The sequence below is a fragment of the Aotus nancymaae genome, unplaced genomic scaffold (assembly GCF_030222135.1).
Source record: "Aotus nancymaae isolate 86718 unplaced genomic scaffold, 86718_ANA_hifiasm-v0.15.2.pri h1tg000090l, whole genome shotgun sequence".
NCBI classification, from domain to species: Eukaryota; Metazoa; Chordata; class Mammalia; order Primates; family Aotidae; genus Aotus; species Aotus nancymaae.
This window is the reverse complement of record NW_026988505.1, coordinates 2,268,616-2,293,904: the sequence shown is the minus strand read 5'-3', so window position 1 is coordinate 2,293,904 and position 25,289 is coordinate 2,268,616. Positions and strand designations below refer to the sequence as shown.

The following is a 25,289-nucleotide window of genomic DNA, read 5'->3' as shown; positions in this document are numbered from 1 at the left end:
TGCATGCATATATGTAAGAGCACACACTGAAGGATAAACAGATAGATGAGAGAGAGAAAGAGAAGTGTGTGTTTATGTGAGACACCTATATCCTAACTCCATCTGCTAAGAAGGTCTACAGCAGTGACATTCCAATAGGAATAAGCAAATTGGTAAACAGATCTTGACCATAAATATCACTGGGTAACAAAAGAAACCAGGGTTCCTTGAGGAAATGATTCATTCTATAGCTGGTGCAGGGAAAAAGTGCAGGTAACACCTGGGATATGTGTTAGGGCTAAAAAGTAAGAACATTCTTGAAAAATCACAGGACGTGTCAAAAGGTCACAAGGGGCAACTTGAAGAGACTTCCAATAGACATCTGGGAGATTTTTCGGCAACAAAGAGAATGAAATTATAGCATAGATTTGTGACCCATACACTCACACAAATTAATAATTAAATGAGTTAATGAATGAGAAGAAGGGAAAACCTTACAACAGAATTGTAATTTCCAAGCATCAAAGAAATGATGGAAATAGAAAAATCACCGTTTGGCAAACACAATGGCATTTCTTGTTTCAGGCAAGAAGCATTAATGTGTGTTCAACCTGGCGACTGAAAGTTTGATGAAAAACGGGATATTTACAATGTCTGAAAGTATTGCTCGCCATATTTTCATTAATCACCAAAAGAACAAGTAATATTAGGGTGGAGAACACTGACAGTCATTCTGTAACCAAGTGTCAAAGATGGCATCACTAGTAACGACTCTGAAAATCACAAAATTAGTTCTATTATTGCCAAAAATCCATAGCCTAACTTAAATCACGAGGAAACATTAGAGAAACTCAAATTGAGGAGCATTTTATAAATCCAGTTTTCTACAAATGTGTTAACCTCTTGAAAGAGAAGGAAGACTGAGAAACAAACAGATGCAGTGAGTGATCCTGGATCCTGGCTGCGAAAATTAGCCAAAATTTGAACAAGCTTTGGAGATGAGGTCATCTTTTGTTAATATTATTTTCCTTGCTTAGATCCTTGTGATATGTTTATCATTAGAGGAAGTTGCATGAAAGTTGACAACAATTCTTGCTATTTTTGCACTGTTTGTAAGTGCGAATTGTCAAAAAACAGAAAAAAAATAATGACTGGCTTAAGGTTAACGATAGCAATAAAAGACTATAAATATAAGGTTTTATTTAAAGCTGGGAAGAAAAACAGTAAGTAAAAGTTATGAAAAGAAAAGAAAATTAGCCTTAATAGGCCTTTGGCTATTTTTGACACATTATATTTTATGTACTCTTCCTAGCACACTAATAGTGAGGGCGTACTATTTTAAACTTGCTGTGCAAACCACAGCCACTGGAATTGCTTGTGTTACTTTGTATTTATTGATGATGAAACAGAGAATCAAAATGTATAACAATTTGTCCAGTGCACAGAGGCAGTTTGGAATGTGGTCCTCTTTACTGCCAGAATGTATGACCTTTCAACTACATCATACCTATGAAACAGAAATATGAGTTCAGGTATCTCAACTAAAAATTAATATTTCATGAGGTTCCTGTAGTGAAAGGTAAAGTTGCTAAAACTACCTTCAATAAGTTTATAAGACAGAAACTAGTTATAAGAAAGGAAACTACTTATTTTATGATAGCCTCTATAAAAATAATTTTTTCCCCTTAAATTTGTTTTAAAGAAATAATTTCTAGTTATTTTAGTCAATATTTCATAAACATACTTGGTCTCAGCTTATGCTGGAAGAAGACTGCCTGAGGTGCAGGATACAGTAGAGTGAATTTGGTGAGAAAAGAGAAATGCAAACATCTATGAAGTAAGTTGAAAAGGAGAGAGGACTGCCAGGTTCCTGTGAATTACAGTAGGAAGACACACACAGGAGAGATGGCACTTGGGTCCTCACAGTCATGGGTATCCTGGGCAGGACTAGTGAGACCCAGGCTCTGACACCCTCCCCTGCTTTGGTTTCATTTTGCATGCTATTAGGTAGGTGCAAAAGTAATGGCGGTGTTTGCAATTGAAAGTCGTAGCAAAAAGCAAAATTACTTTTGCACATTCCTAATATACTCTGGTTAAGAACGCTTTTGTCAACGTCAAGATACTTTAGTCACAGATCCCATTGAGTTAGAAGAAACATGATTTCAGCCAAACCCCCAGAGCTCACAAGGAGGGAGCAGTGCACCTGTGGAATGGCAAAGGCAGAGAATCAAAGGGAAGGTGTTGGTGTTGTCTGATTTCATAGTAAGAACACATGTTTTCAATCAAGACCTCTCCAAATAAATAGATATGTGGAAATGGCTCCATTCATTATACAGCCAAATTAATAGTTATTAGAATAATGGGCCATTTTCCAGCTTTGGAACTAGCAAAGCCTTCCTGAGAGCAGAGGCTGATGCCATCGTATGCACTCTGTCTCTTGAGTCAGTGAGATTTCTGAAAATGCATCTGGAAGTGAAACCTGTGACAGTTACATGTCACTATGAAGAGGTAAAACTCTATGTCCAAATAATTGTACCTATCTTTACATCCTTAGGTAACACAAGAATACTCTTACAAGCTAAGACACTAAGCTAACAATGTAACCTTACTTGAAAGACTGAAGTTTATTAAAGTAAATGTGTTTGGTAGAGAGCATTTTATTTCTGGAATAACTTGACATTTGATCAGGTGGGTACATTGAGCTTTCAGTCCTCTAATAGATACTACTGTGTGTGAACATAATTTAACTTTACAACATTTTTCTCAATTTAAAGGATCTGTAATTAAAATAATTAGACAATAGTGTATTATACTAAAAATATTTTTTCTAGGCAGCTTGGCTTGAAATTCCTAGCATCTTGAAATTTATTTTTCATCTCTTTTAGGAAATGTCTTAAGAACATAATCGGATGTTTTGCTGAAAGATGCTGAATACAAATTTCTTGAAATTTAAAACACTATATATTTTTCCTAAGGTCTTATATCAATGCATACAAACCACTTTAATGAAATTTCAAATAAAATACCCAATTAATTATTTCCTAAAACTCCTTAGTTATTTCAGTCAAGCAATTATTTAGCAACTCATGTAGTCTAACTTAATTAAATGCATTTACATTATTTGTGTAGACTATACACCTTGTATTATCCATTGATTGTAAAAGTTGACATTCACTGTTTTAGATTCTATTTTAGCAAATAAACAGATGGTATGTTAACAACAATGAAAGAAAAAAGAAGATGGCCTTTAGAGACACATAAATTCCAAAAGAGGTAAGACCAAAATAGCTTTTAAACACTGTGATGAGAGCACCACTAACACCACCATATGTAGAAATAAACATTCTCTGAGTCAGTAGAAAGTGCGGGAGGTAGGAAGAAATAGAACTTGCTATTTTCTTTCTGTCACAGATGTAAAAATTTTTTCATCTCTCACCTGCAATTCGAACCAAGTAGTTTCATTTAGACATAATTAAAACAACTTTCCAAGATTCTTTCAGGCATTAAAATGCATTGTCAATGAAATATTGCTCTTCTAAAATGATAATACCACCTGCGTAGGCAGGTGTCCCTTTATTTTAAAAATAAATCAATCACAAAGCCTGATGGCTGATACTTAGGTGACAAAGCCATACCCACAGCAAGAAAAACGGTACGAACAAGAGTGAGAGGGGAGCCAAGAATCCTGGGTTTAAAGTCCTGTGCCTGTGTCCCTCTACAGCAAAGAGAGATTATAAAAAAATAGATTCATATCTTTTCATCATGTTTTGCTAACTGAAAACAGTAAATATTTGCAAGGACACCAGGACTAATAAGCGTAGTAATGCTTTTACTAGTGTTTGGTATTGCCTAATGCTGTTTTTAAAAATCAATACAGAAATATATACAGAAGAAAGTAAAAGCAGTCTTTCTTTAGAAGTGAACACTTTTTAGTGTCTTCTTCTTCAGACTTGTTTTCTATGCATTTACATAGATTTTTGGACATTGATATATTGCTTTTAACACTTTTACTTTCTGATTTGCATCTTATTTTTATTCTTGCATTATCTAATAATAGCATATAAATCTACCTTGTAGGTGGGGACTGCTGTATGCTACTCCATAGTGTAAATACGCCTTGATTTATTTAACAGTATCTTTACTAAGAGGCATTAGACTGTTTTCCCTTTGGCTTTATAAAGTATTAATGAAGTGGATATATTTTATATGCCACGTGGTGCATTAATAGGAGCATATTGTGAAAGATTTTCAAGGAAAAAGCTTGCACAGTGCGGTACTACACCTGTGTTTGTAATTTGCATGGTTAATGTCAAACTGACTTCCAGGAATGAGGGCTATGTCGATTGTCCCCTCCATGGCTCATCACTGGTTATTATTTCTCTTTCTAGTTTTCGTCAGTGTGATGCGTAGACATAGTACCTTTATGTTGTTTTAATTTGCTTTTCTGTGATTTTCATCAGGTTTATTAACTCACTAAAAAAGTTGTATTGGTATATGAATTTCTTCTTTTAATTGTCTAGTTGATATTTTCCCAGTGTTTCTAATTGATATTTTTCTTGAATTAGAAACTCCGTATATGTTCTGTACAGTAATCCATTGTTTTATGATTTTTAGTATTTTTCTGTCATTTGTTCTTAACTTTGTTTACCATGTTTTTATTAATACAGATTTTTTTCTTAATGTTTGTATTGACAAAGATGTAGTTAAATATTTTTCTTTATGGCTTCAGTGTTTATATGTTGTCTTTAAAAGCTTCCCTGTTAATGTATTATAAAAATGCACATTTTAATTTACCCAAACACTTTGGATAATAATTTTATGGTTTCCTCTTTAACCCAGATGAGAATTGTTTTGTAAATGCGTGATGTATTTACATAAATTACAATTTTCAGAATAAGATATGCTAATTTGCCAATACTCTTTAGGAGAAGCGAAACTTTTTTTCCTAACTGGTTCAAATTATCACGCATATCATAATTTAGACTCACGTTTACATAAAAATCTACTTCTGGACAACTTATTTTGTTTCATTAATCTATGTGTTGCTTTCAGAGCCAATGTCACATTGTTTAAATTCCAATTTTTTTTTTTTAGCAGATGTTGATATCTGGAAAGGTAACATTTACTTGTTCTCACCCTTTTTTTCCTCGAAACAGAAAAAAATCTATTTAACCAAAGGGGACAAGGAAATGTCTTTTTCTCAAAATATTGGTTTAAATGTTGTAAAATTTGTTGTCTTTTTATTTATTTAGGTACAGATTTTCAAGAATGATTTCCACATCTGTTACACATAGATACCTTTAGACCTTTTCTTTATTTTTGTTAAGTTGTATTTTTATAGAGAATAATGAATTTTAGATAGCTTACCAAATGTCTTCATATAAGACTATGCACTGTATCCTATACATTTGAAAATTTATGTCTATTTTTAACAGTGAAAAGCTTTTTGTATGTTATTAGCTCTTTCTGTGTATCTTATCAGATATACCCAAAGTTCATCCATTTATTTCAGAATTTAAAGAGTAGATCAAATCAAATCAAAAAGATCAAATCAAAAAATTTGATCTTTTACCTATGAAGTCTTTTGTTTGTTTTGCTTTTTACAATTTATTTAATTCATTTTTTTTCATTTTTATTTGATTTTATACTAATTCACTGCTTGTAGATTCTTAAAAACTGTTAGATAATTTACTTTCATATTCTCTCTTTCACTCTTCTCTCTCCATTTCAGGCTATATAACTTGCTCTAAGAGCTACATTGGCAAGGTTTTGTATGAAATAATATTCTAACCACTCATTATCTTGTATCTGCAAATGGATTTTAATTTGTTTCATTCTTAACTCAAGTCATCTGAAAGATAGGTGTGTGTAGGGGGGTGGGGACTGAGTGTGCTTGTGTGCATGAGTATAAAATCTTCCGACTTTTCATTTGATTTCCTCATGAACAGAGAACTTGATCTGTGCCAATCTGCTTTTGAATTTTATTAAGGTTCTCTGTGTGACCTTAAATGTTATAGTTCCATGAGTTCTTGCAAATAATGCACATTTTCAAGGAAGTAGTCTTTGAAACTTAAGGCCAGGAATCAAATAGCTGAGATTCAGTCCTCAGCTTCCACATTTCTGATTTACCACTTTTGGCAAGTTATTTGACCTGTCTTGAACTGAGATTTTTCACTGATAAGAATATCTCATATCTGGTTTGTTTCTGTATATTAAACATACTGTATATGTTTCACTCTCAGGAACTGGTTATTAAAGAGCTTTTACTCAAAAATATATTTGATTTACATTCACTTATTTTCAAAAAATAACTATGTTTAGAAGATTTAATAACAACAAAAAACTAAGCTAACCATGTACAACTAAGACAACCTGAACCATGCTCAGAGATTAACAATTTCTGAGTCAGGTGTGTTATGATTATAAAAATGGTAAGTCCTTACAATTTACTTGTCTTTATTTCTCCCCAATATTTCAGTTTCTGCAGCATTATAATAGAACGTTTAGCTCAGTATAATGCATCTAACACAACCCTCTTTTTCCCAATCAAAGCCTGAGAGAGTAAATTTTATTTTATTTTACCTATATTAATATTCTGCTTTGTTATCATTGGCATTTTTCTACATATGTTTTACTTCTTAATTTATAGTTTTAATGCCAGTTTTAAAATTTCAGTTTTAGTGATTTTATTGATAAAGAAATGTTGCTGATTCAAAAGTATTGATTATAGATATGTGGGAGTTTCTTTTTATATTATTTTCCTACTCTGTTGTGGTTGGTCTGATGAGACTCCTTTCTTTAAATTGCTACCATCTTCACCTTTCCTGATTTTTTATTCACTTCAGTCTTCAAACATACGAATCTTCTTTCTATTCTTCTAGTAATTAAAATGTAATCTTGACAAAGATATTAAACTTTACCAAAGTAAATTTAAAATCAATGAGCACATAGAACTGCTCCCAAATCCACTAAAAGGTTGAGAATTTTAGCACAATATTACTTATTTTCCTTTCACTTGTGTTTTTTTACTTGCCCTGTTGTAAATATGTTGGATTTTCATTCAGAATTGTAACCAATGATTTTTTAAATCATCCCTCCATTTTTAGACCTAATTATAATTTTCAGTGTTTAATTCCTTAGCATCCTCCCTCAATGATTTTCTGATTGAGTTATTTGTAATGATTCCGTGAGTAATTCTTTCTAGTTCAATGTGTGGATTGCACCATTTGGTGGCCTTCATCTGACTGAAATTTTTGTTTTGCCTTCTGAAATCAATGGTAGTTTCAGTAGCATAAAACTTCTTTTTTCTATTTTGAAAAATTGTTTCCTTTGTCTTTTATATTCAGCATGGCTGTTGTGAAGTGTCTTTTCAGTCTGGTTCTTTCAACTTTGCATGTCACCTTGATCCAGTCCATCTCTATATGCTTTTCACTAGCATATCGCTAATATGGGTCAGTTTACATTCGTGCTTTTCAATATTTAATTAACATTTTAATCTGCATATTTGAACTTAACACAGGGATCATTGCTTTTGCATTTTCAAAAGTATTTACTCACTTTGATTATTTACTGATGTTTTCTCAATTCTTCTGTTAGGGAGCATCTATCAACCAAATGCTGAGAGTCTCAAACTGAAACTCTGTCTCTAAAATTTTGATCTTATGTTGTCACTCTCTCTGTTCTTGGCTTCATGTCTTGGGATAGTTCCTTCACCTAACCTTACACATACTGATTTAATATTTAACCATCCATTAACTATTCATTCTGAGTCCCAGTAGAAAAACAGAAATCACTGCAAGTATTTAAATATTGGGAATTTTTTCTAGGGGATGTATTTCATGGGTGATAGAAGATACAAGTCTTCGATCTTGTGATGATGGGGAGGAGTCCTCCTATTCTAAGCAAGATTGGAGGAATAAGGGAAGGAGGCAGTTACAGGGGTCCAGCAGGGTAGGACTTGGCAGGGCTAAGCAGTGAGAGCTGAAGCTACGGAGGGTCGCAGCAGCTGCCAGAACACTGGCCATGGCAGGGAGAAGCAATGGTATCTTGGGCTCATTTATTCTTACTACTTACCTGTCTCCCTGGGCAAACCCAATGAAGGGCTCTCCATTTATATTTCTTTCATTTTTGTGATGTCTCCCCCTTTTTATTTTTACTCTGACTTCTCTTTTCCCATGACAGTTTTTATCGATTTTAAAAGTTAGGAGGAAATTCATGACTGGCCTTTCCTGAGTGCCTACAATTTCAAGCTTGACTTGGAGTATTTTATTTAAATGAATTTATGACCAAGGCAGGTGCACATTATTATCTCTCATGTGCAGAAGAGGAAGCTGTCCAACATCAGGGGAGGTAGAATAAAATTCATATCAGCTCTGTTTTGTTTCTACTGCATCAAAATCCTTTCACCATATCGACCAAAAATTTAAGTGTTTATTGTGTTCATTTAGGTTAGAAAAAAATAGAAAACATGAAATAGAGTTTATATATATATATATCTTATTGCACTTTAGGTTCTGGGGTACATGTGCAGAATATGCAGGATTGTTGCATAGGTACATACATGGCAATGGGGTTTGCTGCCTCTATCCCCATGTCACCTAAATCTGGCATTTCTCCCCATGTTATCCCTTCCCAACCTCTCTACCCCCTGCTGTCCCTCCTCTATTCCCCCACAACAGACCCCAGTGTGTGATGCTTCCCTCCCTGTGTTCATGTGTTGTCACTGTTCAACACCCACCTATGAGTGAGAACATGCAATGTTTGATTTTCTGTTCTTGTGTCAGTTTGCTGAGAATGATCGTTTCCAGATTCATCCATGTCCCTACAAAGGACACAAATTCATCGTTTTTTTATGGCTGCCTAGTATTCCATGGTGTATATGGGCCACATTTTCCTCATTCAGTCTCTCATTTGATGGGCATTTAAGTTGGTTCCAGGTCTTTCCTATTGTAAACAGTGCCTCAATGAACATATGTGTGCATGTGTCTTTATAATAGAACGATTTATAATCCTTTGGATATATACCCAGTAATGGGATTGCTGGGTCAAATGGAATTTCTATTTCTAGGTCCTTGAGGAATTGTCACACTGTCTTCCACAATGGTTGAACTAATTTACACTCCCACCAACAGTGTAAAAGTGTTCCTATTTCTCCACATCCTCTCCAGCATCTATTGTCTCCAGATTTTGAATGATCATCATTCTAACTGGCATGAGATGGTATCTCAATGTGTTTTTGATTTGCGTTTCTCTAATGACCAGTGGCGATGAGCATTTTTTCATATGTTGGTTGGCCTCATATATGTCTTCTTTTGAAAAGTGTCTGTTCATGTCCTTCATCCACTTTTGAATGGGGTTGAATTTTCCTGTAAATCTGTTTTAGTTCTTTGTAGATTATGGATATTAGCCCTTTGTCAGATGGGTAGATTGCAAAAATTTTTTCCCATTCTGTTGGTTGCCGGTTCACTCTAATGATTGTTTCATGAAGCATGACAATGTATACTGTTTCTATAAGCCATGGTCAAGAGAGGTACCACTTCAATCCACTCAACAGGAAAAACGTTACAACAAACATGACTTAGCAAGAAAATAATTGATGATAAGGAGTGGTTTGGGTTGTTGTAGATGCTGGCTATAACCTCTCACATCATATTTGCTGACAAAATTAAACTATGTGCTAGGTGGTGTTTAATAGATTGCAATTTGTTACTCAGTCATAAATTCTTAGTGACTAGTACAATTCAAAACTCATTATTTTTCATTATGTTAATGTCCAATCATACGATGTTATTTATACAGTACCTTCAGCCGACATAACTTTTTTTTACAAATTATCTAAAGATATTCTATCTGCATATTAACGAATAAGAAAATTCTACTCATGAATTGTTACTACGTTATGTTATTTTAAGAATTCAAGTTATATGCCAATAGATGACAGATAGAGAGGAGACAGCGACCTAAATAAGCTATTGTATAATGCTAAGATGAAAAAAAGAATCTAGATTTTGTAATCTCTACATTACATCATAAGCCTTTTACCTTACTTTTAAAGAACTCTCACCAATACCTTGTAGAAATAACAGTACAGCATGGTTTTATTAAGTAGAGACATTAGATTCTTGACATAATTCTAATTTTTATCATATGCTTAGTTTTAAATTATCCCAGGCTATGTTCTTTTAGCTCTGTATTGGAAAACAGACTTCAGTTTATAAAACAAGAAAATTAAAGAAGATTTGGTTTTATTAGTAGGAAGTATTTAGGAATAAATTACTGGTAAAATAAAACAGATGAATATGTAAATAAATCTTTTCCATATAAATGAGTGTATCCTTCGCCTTCTAATATTTGAGGGAGGAAAACCCAGGGTTCATTGCTATATTGCAAATGGAATGATCAAAATGCACAAATGAACGGAGAGGATCAGGGTGTTTAGATTATTTGCCAGTTTTAGGCCAGAAATGAAATGTTCATTTTGCATTTTTCCAAGACACCTGTCATCTTTGACAGGGTCCATTAGATTTATAATTATTTGTTGTAATTTCTGTGTCACACCTGCCATTTTCTGCACTCAAGCACAGCAATTGAGGCCCCACAGTGGCTAGGTGGTGGTCACAGAAGAACTGCATGGGTGTAGACAGTGTAAGTGAGAGCTGACCAAAATCCAAATGCTTGCCTGCTCACTCCCATTCCAGAAGGACAATAAAACATGTCTTTATGCCTCTGTTCTTTTAAATCCAAGGGTGAGCATGACTCACAAATCATATCCCAGTTCTCTGAATGGCTAATAACGACAGTGTCTTGAATAAAATTTTTTATAAAATAATTTTATGAAAATTGTCAAATTATACAGGCAGGAAAGTCTGAGAAAAATGAAATGGAATAGATTTTATTATAGTCCTTGAAAATCTCTCTGTGTAATTTAGTTCATTGTTGGAAGAAGGGGAAGCCAAATGAAAATTTCATAATAAATATTTATATTTTATATAAACTTAACGTTGTGTCAGGATAGAAATGACAGGGTGGTTTATTTGTCTAAGTTTTAACATAAAAGCTAGATATATTATTTATAGTTTAATAAGATTAGATTTACAGATAATGAATTTTATTCTGAGATTACAGTTCTAAAATTATTTTTAATATTAGGCAATCATACCTACTTAAAAATAGAAAAATAAGAGCTCTATGCTAAACACAACTGATTCCTTTGGGGATAGCTTGATAATATAACATTTAGCAGTATCCTGTGATATAAGTATGATGTGTTACATAAATCTGACATGGTAATTTGGTTATACACATATCAATAAGCAAATTGAGCTAAAACCTTTCTCTCAACTGCATTTATATGTGTGGGTATATGTCCTATCAGAAGAAATATTATTTGCAGCAAATACTTCAGAGAAGTTTTGGCTGAGATTGTAAGATATTGCCATTCATGCATTAGAAGCAAAACATAATATTATTGATAATATAAATCTTTACCTTTAAAACTGAAGTGGCAAACACTAACAAAGAAGTGAGCCGCTCAACATAAAGATTAAAAATATTGAGGAATTATTTGGAAGGCTATAAAATACTTCTCCCAAGAAGTATTTTAAGTAGTTGAGAATTAAATGTAGATAAGCATCCCCATAGTCAATAAAAAAAAAGAAAACTTGATATATTAGATTTCATTGTCTGATAAAATAAGAAGCAAATGAGCATATCTATATCACCCGTTCTTGTCACGGTTATCTGGATACTGAAAGTCAATTTTTTTTTTCTTATAGAAGTTATCTCTGGTTACATAACACATAAGGTTTCTTTGGAGTTTTACAAAAATATAAGATGACGATGTCTTGAACAACTCACATTAAAAGGCATATATTTAAAATTCTGTAATCATATCTCACTGGACCTTTTTCTTCTGTGAAAAGAAAAAGGTGCAATGCACTGTAATTTCATCTTCTAGGTGGACACAAGCACAGAACATAGAGGGCCTTGCACAGTGTAAAAAATAAGCAGGTCTTGTAGATCACCAGGCTTTTTCTCTGGTGTCAGACATACTAGGCGACAAGCCTTTCAGCTGCCCTGTCCCTGATCTTTACCCATCACCAGAGTCTTCTTCAACAGTAGGCCCTTAAGGAATAGTTGTTCAATAAATGAGTCTTATTTTTAGTCTAAGTAGGATGTCTGTTGCGTTAATGTATACTCTTCCCTTTTCCGCAAAATATGACATGTTTTTGCATCTCCTCCTCCATCTCTGGTAGCTCTTTCTGCTTCCTCTGCACACTCACTTTCCCGTGCCTGGCCTTGGTATCTTCTTCACATTCTACTTTTCTGACAGACACACCTCCCCATACTAAAGTCCCAAACTGACAGGGATATGAAGACGCAGGGTTGGGGGCCTCTGTCTCCAACCTCCCTTTGCGCTCCACCTGCCAGTGCCACCTCCTTTTGCACTTGCACTTTGAATCAGCATATGCAACTCATCCACCTCTCATGTCTTCAGGCTCCATGAATAGCTACACCATTTGTCAACTTTCATGGCAGAAATGTTGGGTCTGCCCTTGACAAACCTCGTTCCGCATGCCTCTGCACCGTATCTATCACCGAGTCCTGGAGATGCAGCCTCCTAAACTACATTCATTTGGTTTATCCACTCCTCCTGCCCTTCCCCTTCACCCTGGTCCAGACTGTCACTGCTTCTGCTCTGCCAGTCTCAGATTTCTACCTGATCCAGATGGTGATGAGCATGCTCCTCCCGGAGCCACCTTTCTGACCTCATCTCACTTCCAGTATCCCTGGCTCCAGATTCCTGCTTCTAGGCTGTTCATCCAGTTTCTGTACTTGCCCTACTATCTGCTGTCAAAGGAGCTTTGCAAATGTTGCTGGGTGCTTAGAAAAATCTGCACTCATTGGCAGGAGTTCAACAATGAGAACACATGGACACATGGAGGGGAGCATCACACACTGGGGTCTGTGGGGGGGAACTAGGCGAGGGACAGCAGGGGGTGGGGAGTTGGGGAGGGATAACATGGGGAGAAATGCCAGATATAGGTGATAGGGAGGAAGACAGCAAACCACATTGCCATGTATGTACCTATGCAACAATCTTGCATGTTCTTCGCATGTACCCCAAAACCTAAAACTCAATAAAGTATATATTAGAAAGAAAAGAAAAGAAAAGAAAAGGAAATCTGCCTCTCTCTTCCACTCACTGAATGAACTTTTCCTTTCATTTTCAGCTCAGAATCACATTTTCTCAACAGAATTCACTGACTTTTCTGTCTAGGCCAAACTGTGGCACATGAGCACTCACAGCTCTGATTTCTGTCATGAGGGAATTCACACTTCCTTCGGTCCAGCACCAGCACAGTGCCTGCCACATGGCAAGTCTTAATTAATACTTTTGAATGAATTAATAATTCACCATACTCTTTGAAAATAAAGAATTCTGATGTTCAACACCTAAAACTATTGTCAACATGAAATGACACAGAGTTGCAGCAATCTAACTTACTATTTTGGGCAACAGTATATCCTCTTCGGTATTGTACAGTAATTGCGTTTTCAAAGTATCATTTGGGCTAAGAAAGATTTTCTTAAACCAAACATTAGTACAGATCAATCTCTTTTATTTTATAGAAACAACTATATTTCAGACTCTTCCTCAAAAGCTGTCTTTCTAACCTCTAGAAAACAAAAATATACTTGTAAGTTTCCAATAATTTTTTATCCCCGCTTGTATATATGGAACAGAAAATTTCAAGTATAATAGTATTAGAAGTGTAGTAATCTATAGATTATCGCAGTTTAAATTTCTATACTTGAAAGCAGCTCACTTCCTTTTCTATTATTTGAGTTTTCATAGAATTTAATGGATAGTTGAGAATTATTTCTAAATAAAGCTACATAAATGAAGTTCTTTCATCTTTGTGAGCTTAAAATGACCTCTGTAAGAATTCCTATGATCTCCCCACCAAAAAAAGGGAAAGAAAATGCCTGCTGCTTCTTTACATTTCCTGGCACTTCTATTAGCCCTTGTCCCCATATTATATTTTTAATTTAAAACTAGAATGTTTGCAAGGCTCTTTGTAGTTTTAAAAAGTTTAACTTGCACTATGCATACTAGCATATTAGCATAGAGCATAGAGGATGGTAAATAAATGACAGGGAGAGGTCCCTTCCTTGGAGGAGAGCATAATGGCGATTACGTATTCTCAAAGAAATAAGGTAAATCTGAGTGAGTAGCATCATGATGACAAATATATATATATTTATATATATACATATATATGTGTGTGTGTGTATACGCATATGTATGTATATATATATGTACACTTCCCACCAGCCAAAGGGACACTTCCATTTTCCCTAAATACATTAAAAGACTGTCAGTCACTTATTCATCTTCACAACCAGAGGTCAAATACCGAAGCCATAATGTCAACTTCAAACATCATTTAAGGGACTGTAAGGAAATGCAGCTGTGATGCAAACATACTACAGCTATGGCTGTACTGACCTACATTAAAGAATATATATGTGTATATTTGTTGATTTTCATCTTATTCCCCCAATAACTATATATCAATGAAGTTTGTTAAAAAGAAAATGTCTGTCAACCCAGCTTATCGAGAGGCCAAGGTGGAAGATCACTTGAAGCCAAGAGTTTGAAACTAGCCTGGGCAATTTTGCAAGACTCCATCTATTAAAAAAAAAAAAAGTCTGATTCCATCTATTAAAAAAACAAATCTTGGTACAATGGGACATGCCTCTAGTCCCAGCTACTTGGGAGACTGAGGCAGGAGGATTGATTGAGCCCAGGAGCTGGAGACTGCAATGAGCCATGACTGTGTCATTGGGCAGCAGGGTGAGACCCCATTTCTAAAGTTAAAAAAAACAAAACAAAACAAAAAACAAAGACAGTACTCTATAATCTTTTCAGGAATAAATGAAAAATGTACCGTGGTTTCCAAAGCAAATAGCAACTTTTCATCACATTTTACATAAAACACTTAGGTCATTTCCTTCTAGAATTAATTAATATTATCGTGCTATGGCTAATAACATCCTTGGACCATTTTAATATTTCGATTATCTCTTTAACTCTTTATAAACTTTACAACAAATACTTTAATCATTTACTTTTGAATAGGTGATGTATGCACATGTACAAAATTCTACATATATCAAAATATATAAATTGAAAATGTGTCTCCCTCTGACCTCTGTAGCTTACCTGCCCAGGCAGTAAACACAGTTACCAAGTTCACGTGTATCTGCTAATCAAAATACATACATACATTTATTGTATTATCATTTATGTTTTATTTTTCTATACATACATAGATATGCCATGTATATTTTTACCCAAGCAATATGTAACTATAAACTTATTTAGCACGTTTCATTTTATATTTAATAATAAGCTTTGAGTACTGTATGGAGCCACACAGTGTTCTACTGATATAAGTTACCTTTGCTCTATCATTGGACCCTTATTTCATCTTGAACTATTTCTGATTATACAGATATCTGCAACTAGTATGCATACACACACGATTTGAATACTTAAAGAACATAGAATTCAATTTTTGATGTCACTACTTGACCTCTAACAAGTCATACAAGTAACTTCCAGCTGTAAGTTTGAATTATATAAAAATACTGCAAATTTTATAACAACCCAGTACTGCTGCCAATACAGACATAAAGAGAAAGAATAAGAGAGTCAGTGAGGCAGAGGCCAAAATTAAAAGCATCTGGATTTCTCAGTAATTCCACTAACTTGAATAATACAGAAAATAACAACAATCATTCTATTCTTATATATGTCTATGAAACATGTAATTGAAATGAACTCTTAGTCAAGGTTTGGCAGTTGTAAGAAAATTTCAAAATCGAGTGTCCTCTAGTGGCATTTAGTGATTGTAATGATCATCCAGAAATTATTACAAATTAGAGAAAATGAACATAAAAATCTAGGTCGTGAACTAGGCCAAACAAACAAAAACAAAATCTCCTTTATTGAGAAAAATATTAAGTGGCATCTAACTTTCAGAAACAATTATCATGTCAAAATCTGACCACTTAAACAAATGTCAACAACAAATTATCCTACCGAAAACAAAAACGAAATAAAACTATCAAAAGGCCTAGGTTAATCTCTCATAGAAATACCATTATATGTATTTGTGGTTATATTATCATGGGAAATTAATGCCACATGACATTAGTATATAACACTTCTATAGCCATGCAGGTAGTATTTTCATACCATCTATAAGTAGTTTTAATATATATACATATATGTGCACACTTTTAAAAATATAGATGTATTTTTAATATATACACATCTGTATATATAAAAGATACATATATACTTATATATATACTTTAACATATATACATACATTTATGACTATATGAAAGCATGTAAATTGAAACCAAAGAGTCAAAATTATAAATTCTGTTTTTTTAAACAAATGCCAAAATCATTTTAATTTCAGTGTTAACAACAGTTGTCACACACTAGGAATGATAGTTTGCTAAAGAGAGAAGCAAAAATGATGAAAATGCAGTCAAAGTACTATATAACATTTTCAGTCATTTATCGATGTTAATTAACTGCAGATAACTAAGGAAGCTATAAAAGGAAACTATAATGGATGCGGAACAGCCAGCAAAGGCAAAAAAAGAAAACTGTAGCTGCAGTAATTTCTGTCATTCATAACTTTCCATAATTATCTGCTCTGTAAAGCTGCTGCCATAATTTGAAAAGCCTCTCTCCTGAACAAGCGGGCAGACATGAGCACAGCCTCCACTGAGGTCCAGGAAGGTGGCCGTTGCAATAGCTTCAGACCTGCTTGGATTTTAATGCTGTCTTCCCACAGGAACACTCCTGATGCAGTTTAGAAACAGTGCATCTCTCTGACCAATCCTTTCCCTGCAGCCAGACTGAGTGTGGCATCTTGATTCCCTGGAGCGAATTACAGCTGACTTTTCTGATTTCCATTTAGCAATTGCTTTATGGATAAAATTACCATCTTTGATAAGTAGCTCTTAAATGTACCTCTGTGGTTTTAATTCAGAAAGCTTCGTGTCTTTAAAACGATGTCCAAGCAGTTGAGTGACTTTTTTTACCCTTGAGAATGATACCATGCTAAGGCACACACCAATCGTACAAATGTACATCTTTAATGTTTTATGAGCTATGTTTTTTAAATTGCAGAAAATACTCACAAAAGAGATGCATTTAGCAATATGTAGTCTATCTTGTGGCAATTTAAAATACCTGTAAATGTCAACTTGTTACATGATAAAACATCATGAAGTAAACTTGGATATGAAACTCTTTCCTTTGAAGCAAGTTATTTAGGACTATTTACATCAAAGGTTCTAAAAAGGTCCTACAACTCTAAAACACAGAAGACGCAGCCGGAGCTCCACAATGGAAAGGTGAGAGGAGAAGAAATTGGAATCTTCTTAGCCCCAGGACCTGGTGTTCACCTGGCTCTTCTAACTCAAATGGCCAAGAAGCACTTCCTAAACCATGATTTAACCACATCAGTTGCATGGATGCCTTCAATGCCAGTAAGAATGCATTTCCTTGAGCCTATTAATTTGGTATTATAATTTAAATAAATGTTCTCAGAAAAAGTAAAATCATATGGCTTTGTTTTTTAGTTTTTATTTATTTTATTTATTTTATTTTACTTTAGGTTCTGGGGTACATGTGCAGGTCAGAGGACTAGCATTAGTGTAAGCTTCGAGAAAGGATTTCCCATGGAAAAGAACCAGGATAAGATAAGCTGAAATTTCAATGTATGTTGGAATTGTTTCTGGGGTCAGAGAAAATGGGGGCACCTGTTCTACCTTCTTCATATCTCTGAACTCTGGTAATATCATGACAATTAACCAAAACCTAAAATTAGGCATCACAGCAAGCTCCAATTCCTGATTATTTCTCAACTATGGATTTTAGAAACAATGAAAGCACACTAAATGTATTTCCCATTAAAAAAATCAATAATTTATTATATCTGTGAGTATGTATGCCTACAGCATGCAGAAAGGTTGGGTTTTAAATTTCTATCTCTTTCACAGTAGCCAGGCAAAGAAGAAATAACCTGAATCTTACAAATAAAAATAGCTGATTATTTTAAGAGGTAAGAAACATGCTCAAAGCCAAACATTCGGGAGGGCTTAATTGTCCTGACTTAGAGCCTTGTACCCTCTCCAGGTCCCACACTGCCCTCTCTGCAGGCACATGGGGCCAGGCAGTGAATATCATTAAATACCTATGTGAGTGAGCAATGGGGTGCCCAGCAATCTAAGTCAACCAGAAGTTCAAGAGTGCTGTGAGTCTGTCCTTGCTAAGTGCCGGGAAGACTAAAATGGAAGAAGGTGACACCAGTAAACGTGATCCTAAAGCAGAATTAAGAAGTAAATACCTTTAATACATAAATCTTGAGCAGTTATTTTGGATTGTTACAGTAACACGAAACAGCAAGTTTGACACGAAGATCCACATCAGCAATTATCTGTAAATTACTACCTTTTGGTACTAGATTCATTTATTTTCTAATAAAAAAGAGCCTGCAAGCACTTCTGAAGAATACTGTCCAGGGCTTCCTTGGGACAGGGAACCATGCTGTCGCCTCGACCAACATAGTACAATTTGCAAAGGTATTACTCACTCTAAGGTAGTGTGAGAGTAGAAATTAAAAATAGCTGGGACCTTTGGAAGCTCTCAAAAGCTCTGCCAGCATAGGATCGTTCCCTGTCGTGTATTTTTAGTCCTGTATATGCTCAGCTTTTAAATGTCATAGGGAATGAAATCCTGGGAGTACTATTCGAACACATCTCTGAAAAAAAACAGTTAGATTTGATTCTCATCTGTGATTTCGATTCAGGCTTTATCTCACCTCTAAGTAACATATTATCCAGCTATTTTCAGTCATTTGCTGAAGTTTAGGGTGCCCAGAGTCTAATCGATAACCCACTGTGTCCAATAAATAGATTTATAAAATGTTTATATTTATAAAATATAAATATACACAGTGTGTGTATATATACACACACACACACACACACATATAGTGAAACACACTCACTTTCTGCTTTAGACATTCTAAAACAGGGCACCCATTATTTGTATCTATTCCCTATTGGCCCTAACTCTCTAAAGAAATTAAAAAAAAAAACTTACCATCTTTAAAATTATTATACTCACTTCTAATTCCCTTTCTCAGAGCCACCCTTTCCTTCTACCAGTCTGAGTCTCCCAAACCCTCACTCACTTCCTGTCTTTAAATACTTTAGAAGAAACCACTTTTTGCAGACAGTTTGATCTCAGAAGTTAAAAAATATATTAAAAATATGCTCTAAGAAACTTTCAGGTCCTCTCACCTCTGGAGCTGACCAATAATCTAATTATCCTGGTAGGTTATCTGGTAGGTTTCTAGATGCTACCTGCACTCTCCTCTTAAAAGGTAGTTTACTATGGGAACACTTGGGTCTAGAAAATAACCCTTTCACTAGCAGAAGAAACTATTTGCTGTGTATGTTCTGAAGAGAGCACTTCCTCAACTCTTTTCTGAGTAAATGTTAACAAAATAAATGCATTATTCAATTAACACTCTTTATATGTTTTGTTGATTAAGTAATATTTCAGTTTAAAACATATTCTTGCAAACAACTTATGTTATTGTGGGTAGAACACTGAGGAATCAAAGGGATTAATAGAGGTGGTCTGACCCCACCAACTTAAAGGACCAGGGACTGTGTTCATTAAGTTTTTTGTAGCGAAGGAATACATCCTCTTACATGATTTCACATACCTTGCTTTTTCTTTATTATTTTTTATTCTAAATATTTTAAAGAAGTTTGTGTTTCCAATGTAGCCATTAAGTTTTGAGTTTCTTTTCTCTCTTTTTTTTTTTTTTTTTTTTTTTTGAGACAGAGTCTCCCTCTGTCCCCCAGGCTGGAGTGCAGTGGCACAATGTCAGCTCACTGCAACCTCCACCTATTAGGTTCAAGCAATTCTCTTGCCTTAGCCTCCTGAGTAGCTGGGACTACAGGTGCATGCCACCATGCCTGGCTAATTTTTGTGTGGCTTTGTTAGTAGAGACAAGGTTTTATCATACTGGCCAGGTTGCTCTCGAACTACTGACCTGTTGATCCTTCTGCCTTGGCCTCCCATAGTGCTAGGAAAACAGGTGTGAGTCACCACACCTGGCCTTGAGTTTCTTTTTTGAAAGTACCTTTAGTTTCAAAATGTGAATGAATGTGGAAATTGAGTATAGTAGTGGGTATTTTCCTATTAGTCTTTCCTAAATGGTTTGCCTACTAAATATAATACAATTGTACTTATTCAAGACTTAATTCATCTATATGTCTTAAGGTGCCATCACTATGTTTGCATTTAACATAACAGTGAGAACGTCCTATTTTCTGTATGGTATGTAACAAACCACCATCAAGATAATTGCTGCTCTCTGTGAGTGCGAGAGTTAGGGAATGATGATGAGATATTCTTACTTAAATCACTTTCCTTGTCCTTCTATTTTCTCCACAACTTCTACTCTTTTTGAAATCTTCCTAGAGAAAAACTATGTATCTACTTTAAGAATAAATTATTCTCTATTTTGTCATGTACCTTCTACATTGATTTCTACTATAAAAGCTAAAAAGAACTCTCTCCCGCTATTAACCTTCAGACAAAAGGGCTAAAAGCTTGGGCTCCTAAATGAAAAGGTCCCCTGTTAAAATCCCTTAAGTATGAATTACTGCAAATAGTAATTTGGGCAAAATACATAAATATTCTAAACCTCCACATCTTTCCCTGTAAAATAAACATAAAAATGCTAACCTCACAGCACTCTTACTAGAATTAAATGGAAAAAGGCATTTAGAAATATTTTTGGCTTTTGTTTTTGTTGTTTGTTGTTTTTTGGGTTTTTTTGTTTGTCAAGCTGGGTTTCACTCTGCTACCCAAGCTGAAGGGCAGTGGCAATAATGTGGCTTATTGCAGCCTCAATTTTCCAGGTTCTAATGATCCCCCAGTCAACCACTAGAGTAGCTGGGACCACAGGCACATGCCACTATGCCCAAAAAATTTTTTCAAAAATTTTTTGTTGAGATGGGGTCTTGCTTTGTTTCCCAGGCTGATTTGAAAACCCTGGGCTCAAGCAATCCTCTCTCTTCAGCCTCCCAAAGTGCTGGGATTACAGGCATGAGCCATCACACCTTGGCCACTGTTTATTAATAATATCCTGCAGCCATAAATTTTTTTAAGTGAGTTAAAATCGTATTTGTTAGAAAATATAAGTAAGTTCATGACCCCAATATAGGCATAGATACACAAGAAATAGAATACCATCTGGGAACTATTATATTTAAAATAATTACTTTTCTTTTGTGGACTCTATAATAGTTTTCTATTGCTTAATTTAAGGTGTTTTTGTTTCTCTAAGGAAGTCTTTTCTGTCCTTCATTTTTGCAGTATAATTTTGCTGGGTACAGAATTCTAGGTAGTTGTATTTTTCCTTTCAATACTTTAAATATTGTGCTCCATTCTCTTCTTGTTTGCATAGTTTCTGACAAGAAATTTGCTTCTGTGTTTATATTTGCTCTTCTCTAGGTAAAGTATTCCCTCCTAACTTTGATTTCTTTCAAGGTTTCCTTTGTCTCTGGTTTTGTGCAGTATGAATATGATATATTTAGATGTAGATATTTTGGGATTTGTACTTCTTGGTGTTCTCTGAGCTTCTTGGTCTTGTAGTTCGGTGTCTATCACTAATTTTGGAAAGTTCTCAGTATATTCCTCAAACCTTGATGTTTCTCTGCTCTCTTTTGCTTCTCATTCTTGGTATTCTAATCAATTTTATGGTAAAATTTTGAAACTTTTCCATAGTTCTTGGATGTTCTGTTCTGGTTTTTGCTTTGTTTTGTTTTTCTTTTTGTTTTCTCTTTTCATTTCATTGTGGGAAGTTTTTATTCAACAACCATCAAACTTCTTGAGTGCTTTCCAAGCTGTGTCCTGTCCAGTAATGGGTCCATCAGAGGTATTCTTCATTTCTGTCATCATGTATCTAAAATATCTTATTGTAATAATCTAAAACAGCTTATCTTGTAAATCCTAATTGTTCCAAATTCCCTGACTGGCACTGTCAAGATGTCCCTCAAATCTCCATTGTTCCATGGCATTGCCTCTTCTGAATGTGTTTCTCGCCTTTAGCATGCCCCATGCCCTTTTGTTTTGTTTTTGGTAAAAAGCCTGACATGTATTGGTTAATAAAAAATGAGACACACAGGACTTTAGCAGATTTGTGTTAATCCGACTAGCAGTTGTGTTATGTTTAATGTTTGCTATAGCTGTAGGTGTCAGAGGGTTTGATTTTCTTCTCAGAGAGAACTCTGTGCCTTGCTGAGCGTTCTGCTGTAATCCACTCTTACAAAGCGAGAGGCCTGTTGCTGTGGTAGTGAGGGACAGAAGAGTGTTTTATAACCTTCCTCCTAGCTGTGAGTCTTTTAGTGATCCTGTGTTTTGGGGCTATGACTTTTCAAAAAAATTCCTCAACAAAATAGCTCCTTTTTCCTCCTTGCCTCCTACTACTTTTCCAGTTATAGCGTTCCCGTTTTATTTCCTTGAAGCCGTGACACATACTGAGTATGAATTTTCCATTAGCAAGACGGGACAGCTAAAGAGGTCCGTCTGATATGGAAGTAACACCCTTTTTTTTTTTTTTTTTTTTTTTAAGACTCTTGTGTTATAGCACATTCCATTACAGCCTGAGTTGGACCAGCGCTCAACTTTCTGGTGGCAGGGCCCAGAGCTCACGGACACCACTGACAGCAAGGTGGGTGTTCTGCTTGGTCCCATGTCTGGCTTTTGGCCAGAAGTCCTTTGCAGAGCCGAGCGTCCCCTTGCCAACCCGCCAGCTCTGGCTGGGAGGACTTGCAGCTGGGAGGCTGTGGCCTGTACTTTCTGCCGCCAGGAGCTTCCACTTTCCCAGCGCTGGGTTATGCATCCTGCTCTCCAGGGTCCACCTTGTCGCTATAGCTGCATGGCTTCCTGCTCCACTGACTGGTCCAAGGGTGCCAGGTACTTCTCTTGGATGCCCAGTGTGGAATAGAAATGGAGGTCAGTTCCCATTGCAGCAGACATCATGGCCTCCAGGCTTCGCTCCTCTTGGGCTCCAAAACAGTATCCATTGGCTTTATCCACAGCCTGCAGGACTCGCTGGATGCTCTCCTTGTCCTGGATGTTCAGAGGGATAAAGGAGACCAGGTTATAGTCTTCGATGAGCTACAGTAGTTTCTCATTGAGGTGGCGGTAGTGACAGAAGAAAGGATCAGAAGCCAGGTGGTCAAGAAGGTAGGAGAGATCCAGAACCTCTGTGTAGTAGTCCAGGTTGAAGGCCAGCTTCCCATAATGCTCAGTGAGGTCCATCTTGGAAAGGAGATTGACATGGGGCAGCTCCACGTGCAGCATGGTGGCTAGGGAGGTACACGGTACTGAAATGAACTTGGCAGGGTCTGTGCAGTAGTGAGAGTCCACGAGGTGGACAGCAGTCAGCCTGCGATCCCACCGAGCCATTTGGGAGAAGATGCTGCGCAGGGCGCCGTGATGCGTGCATAGTTCCACCTGGCCTGGGCAGTCGAAGAGGAAGCAGTGGCCGCGGAGGGGGTCGAGCTTGGCACGCAGCCAGTGCAGGTGGCTTCCAGGTACCCCATGCAGTAGAGCAGGCAGCCGTCAGGCCCCAGCTGCAGCGCGTCCATCCCGTCGCCCAGCCCCACCAGCTCGCCACGGCGCACTCGTATGGCAGGCCCTCGTTGGCCGGGTCCAGGCTCACCACGGCCACGCGCCGGTCCAGCGCGCGCAGAAACTCACTTGTGCCCAGGCAGTATGTGGTCTTCCTCGAGCCCGGAGGACCGATCACCGCTGGCCCAAAGGCCGTGGTCGGAGCGGCCCCTGCCATGGGCGGCCCGCGCGCGGTCCGGAGCAGGTCAGCTCAAAGGGAAAACGGGGCGGGCAACCGCGCAGGAGACCAGACTGAGGGCGAGGGACCCAGGACGTATGCCTCCTTCGCGGCCAACTTCACAGGCCTCAGACGGAACAGCTGGGACTGCGTCGCGCAAGGGGAACTCTAACCTGCTAGCAGAGATTTTTCCCTAGAGAAAAAGCCTTTCTGATGTAAAAGGATCTAGGATACTTCATAATGTCCATTTTTCCTTGACCTGCCGGAGGTAAAAAGGGATATACGTGGAATTTTCCAGGGATGTTCCTGGAACCTGGTGGGATTCCTGGTAGTAAAGACAATGAGTGTAGGGGCCTCCTAAGACTACAGCCCCCAGGACTTTCTCCCTCTCACACTAGTGACCTCCAGCACGTCATGAAAGTGACCATAAGTGATCCTACCTGTATATGGCTCCTATGACTTCTGATTCATGTACGCTTGTCCTGGTTGTGACTCTGTAGGCCCACCTGTCCTTTATTTTCAGAGGGCAGTTTAACCTGCAACCTCAGTTCTCTGATGGGTTCAGAGAAGTCATTGATTTGCAGGTTGCTCAGTTTTTTCTTGTTATGAGGATGGGAATGTACCCTTTACATGACAAGCTGAAACTGAAGTCTCATGGATGATTTTACTATATTGTCTATCTTTTCTAAACTTTATTGATGATTTTACTATATTATTTATCTTTTCTAAACTTCATCAATGATTGAAATGTTTCACCATACAAAAATAACTAATAGCATCTCAGATTCTTCACTCCCACTCTTTCTGTAACTCACAAAATCAGATGCTATTTAGGACTGAATCTTAATTATAGTATTCTCTAAATATTTATGTCAGTTGTAATGTTATAATGTTGCAGAACATATATTTCATATTGTGCTTCATTATACACACACATACACTTGTTATATTGAACTAAATTATTATTCATCTTGGGAAATGTGACTATTTACACTTCCACTGTATTATTTCATCACAGAGAACAGTCAATGTATATATCCTAATTTATACAATGTCGTAAGGTTTTTCTGTCAATGTTGATGATGTATCTTAGTCAATTTTGGCTGCTGTAAGAAAATACTAAAGACTGGATTGCTTACAAACAATAGAAGTTTATTTTTTACATTCTGGAGGCTGAGAAGTCGAGGATGAAGTTACTAGCAAGTTCGGCATCTGATGCAGGCTGTTGCCTGGTTTATAGGAGGCACTTTCTTGCTGTGTTCTCCCATGGTAAAAAGCACAAGGAATTTATGAAACTTTTTTATAAAGACATTAATTCCATTCATGAAGGCTCCC

General features: G+C 36.3%; 1 protein-coding gene and 1 pseudogene across 1 annotated transcript in view; both read right to left on the bottom strand.

The window, feature by feature from the left end:
* CSMD1 (CUB and Sushi multiple domains 1) overlaps window positions 1-25,289 on the bottom strand; it is a 2,129,340-nt gene that overhangs the window by 2,021,948 nt on the left and 82,103 nt on the right. The gene's annotated exons all lie outside the window — the stretch shown is intronic.
* LOC105720731 (GPN-loop GTPase 2-like) lies at window positions 17,974-23,954 on the bottom strand (annotated as a pseudogene).